The sequence below is a fragment of the Biomphalaria glabrata genome, chromosome 4 (genome assembly GCF_947242115.1).
Source record: "Biomphalaria glabrata chromosome 4, xgBioGlab47.1, whole genome shotgun sequence".
NCBI classification, from domain to species: domain Eukaryota; kingdom Metazoa; phylum Mollusca; class Gastropoda; family Planorbidae; genus Biomphalaria; species Biomphalaria glabrata.
This window is the reverse complement of record NC_074714.1, coordinates 50,914,440-50,918,118: the sequence shown is the minus strand read 5'-3', so window position 1 is coordinate 50,918,118 and position 3,679 is coordinate 50,914,440.

Here is a 3,679-nt window from a genome sequence, read left to right as displayed (position 1 = left end):
TCTGGCGGGTCATAGTTCTCAACAATAACCTTTAACATTCAATATTGATGGAAATTTGTACGATTATTAGCCCTGCTGTGGGCAACACTAGTGAATTTTGACTACGGTGGAGAACAGTGCCTATTTAGGACCAACGGATGTACACTGACTACGGCATATAGACAAACAACGAAAGATTCATATCACCGGCGGAGAATATACACTAGCATTGGCAGTTATACCAGCAGGAAGAAGAATATTCCGGGAAGTAGATACATATTTGTATTCGAATAACATTAAACGTTTGTTTCATTACATTACATTTAGATAGGAACATTGTTTCCAGACATTAAGTATAGGAGAATCAAATATATTTAATGGATATGGTCAGATAACTCGATAAAGAAAAATTAAAAATGGCGGATAAAGCTGAAATAGTTGCTTTGAAAGAAGAAGGGAGACTATTGGAATTAGAAGGAGCACTGAGAGTCTATTATTATTTCAAAGAGTCTTGTGTCGTAACAGCTACAAACCAAGAGGTATCACCTGGAGAAAATGTGAAGATGAAAATTATACGTCATTCAATCAGCGACATAATTAACATTATATTTGACTAAATAACAAAAGTAAACTTTATTGAGGGGCTTCTCAAGATTTCACGCCAGACATGACAAGGGGGGATAATTTATAGTTTTGACATTTTCTAGGAAATGTTATCTCCTGGAAATAATTTCATTTTCTAAACATAAACACTTGTTCTGAATATTACATTTCAAAATAACCAAATTAAGAATACATACAAATATTTTAGAAATTATATATTTGCATGTAATTTTCCTTAAGGTATAGTTGAAGCCTGAGTTGCCTCAGGTATAATGTAACGCCTCTCTCTCTCTTTCGCCATATTCATGAACATATATATTGTTGTAATCTAATACCGGAGATAGTGATATAATTTGGAATGGTCGAAGTGACATTTGCCTATTAAGAAAATCATATCAATACACAAGATAGATTTCCATTTTAAGATTTTAAGATTTTAAGATGTTATCTCCTGGAAATAATTTCATTTTCTAAACATAAACACTTGTTCTGAATATTACATTTCAAAATAACCAAATTAAGAATACATACAAATATTTTAGAAATTATATATTTGCATGTAATTTTCCTTAAGGTATAGTTGAAGCCTGAGTTGCCTCAGGTATAATGTAACGCCTCTCTCTCTCTTTCGCCATATTCATGAACATATATATTGCTGTAATCTAATACCGGAGATAGTGATATAATTCGGAATGGTCGAAGTGACATTTGCCTATTAAGAAAATCATATCAATACACAAGATAGATTTCCATTTTAAGATTTAAAAAAATAAAGAGAATCGTAAAATAATATTTTAAAAAGCCCATTGACGAATACAAAATTAATTATAATTGTTCTTTTATTATTCGAATTATTCGGACTTATGAAAAGCCCAAACTTAGTTCTAAACTTGAGACTGTATGTCGAAATAAGAAATAAAATATTGGTATAGCCACGGGAAGACATCTTTAAAAATGTGTCTTCAAAGTCAAGGACGAGGTAATGTACGTACGGAGAGGCTAAATTAAACTAAACTTCTATGACAGAAGAGATCGAATTCAACATTGTCGTTGTGTCATTGTTAAGGATCTTTTATTTCCAAACAGAATATCAAATAAGAATTATTAAAAAAAAAACAACAACAACAACAGAATCATACAGAAATGTTAAGTTTCACACCATTGGTCGGTAATGACTATAAATTTAGTTTAATTTAATATATTCATGCATTACAAAAAAATTGATATTTTTAACGAGATAACAAAAGGAGTTTATGGGCGACCCCTCAGGTTAGTTGTACACACACTTTATAATAAGACTCAGGTAGAAATAACCATTCGACAGCTGCGCTGGGTCGGACACGTATCTCGCATGTGGGACAAACTGCATCCCAAAAGATTAAAAGAGGACGGCGTAACAGAGGTGCTCGCCTTGTGCGCTATAATATATATAAATCAACTCAGACGCCATTTCGGCCTCACTGTCATAAAGGAAAGTATCATGCCTCTGAAAGAGACAGTTGGAGAGCTCCCATGAAGGATGCGCGGCTCACATTTGAGCGCAGTAGATGTCAATAAAACTAAACTCCGGCGGACAACGGCTTTTGGCTACATCAGATGTGGAATATGTAAGTGGCAACTGGGTTTGCTTGGCCATGTGTAACTCGTCATCAATCTTCGAAATCGAAGACATTGCCATTGCATGATAAATTATTAATAAGGCTGCCTGGTCACGTGGTATGCGCTTTGAATTGTCGTCGCGATAGTCCCGAAGTTGAACCGTGCCCGCTTCCATCCCCTGCCTGGTTCATTTCCCTGCGCGCTTCCCTCCCCTGCTTGGTTCCTTCCCTGCCCGCTTCCCTCCCCTACCAGCTTCCCTCCCCTGCCTGGTTCCCTCCTCTTCCATGTACTAGAAGGCCAAAGATACACAAGAGTAGGCATATCTTTAAACTATTGACAAAGTGGTGACTAATTAAACCTTTTCTTTAACAAAAACATAACACGTTAGCGCAAAGTGTTATAAAAACAAGGTTACAAAGACAGTTTGTGTGGAAACACAAACTCAAAATCGGCCCCCGAAGTGGTCCACCCAGGCAGGTTTAAATATTTTCAGAAAGAATAACAGAAAAATTCTATCAAAGGCTAATGGCAGAGAAGAATGGATAAAGATGGTTGACAGATCTTTTGTGGTGCCCCCAACGGTCCAGCGGACTAAGGGATAGGTGAAAGTGAAGGTGAAGTTAGATGTGAACCTGGCATAACTGATGTCTTGTAATGATAATCTAAATGATCTAATTGTTTTGTAAAGGGTCAATCTTTTATTGAAAGCCTCAAGAAAAAAAAACTTTCCGTAAAAAAAAATAAATTCCGTATGTATACTTTTTAACCCGTCTGCACTGCATGATAATATGAAAAAATACTTATTAATTGTTGTTTTATATAATGTTTCACATATATACATATTAAATAGATTTTTTCTCTTAAAAAAAAGTAAACATTTTTTTTTGTAAATGTAGTAGTTAGTATGACAGACTTACTTAACTTTGCAATACATTTATAAAAAAAAAATAAAACATTTTCTTAACAAAAAATCTAAAACCGTTTGCATAAATGCGTTACAAATATGGTAAAAGTCATTTCCTTTACTGCATAGCCTCCCGTGTTTATTACTTTTAATGGTAAATATTGTAAAAATGGTGTATTTTTATAGAAAAAAACTGCTTGCATAGTTGATTTTAAAAATTAAATTTTTCGCTTTCAGAAAAGAAAAAAAGTAGCCTTTGAAAGTTGGCACGGCCAGCGCTCCTTCTCGTGTTAGAGCATCAGCCGCCTCGTTACCCCCCCCTCCCTCCACGCCGCAGTGCGAGGGCACCCACTGCATAAAGATGACAGTTCCAATAAATAGGAGGATGTTATTTGCGGCACCTAATGCCTCTTCAACCAAAGGTGACTTCCCCCCCCCCCCCCCAGCCTGCCATGGCTTGGAGGCAGGATCTAGAATCGGTAACCATTACAAGAGAAGTCGCAACGGTTTCCTTTTTACTGAGTTTTCCCCCTAAGTGGCGTAGTGCCGTGATTATCGACGTGAGTTCTGCGTCGAAGCTACATGCGGCGAGGC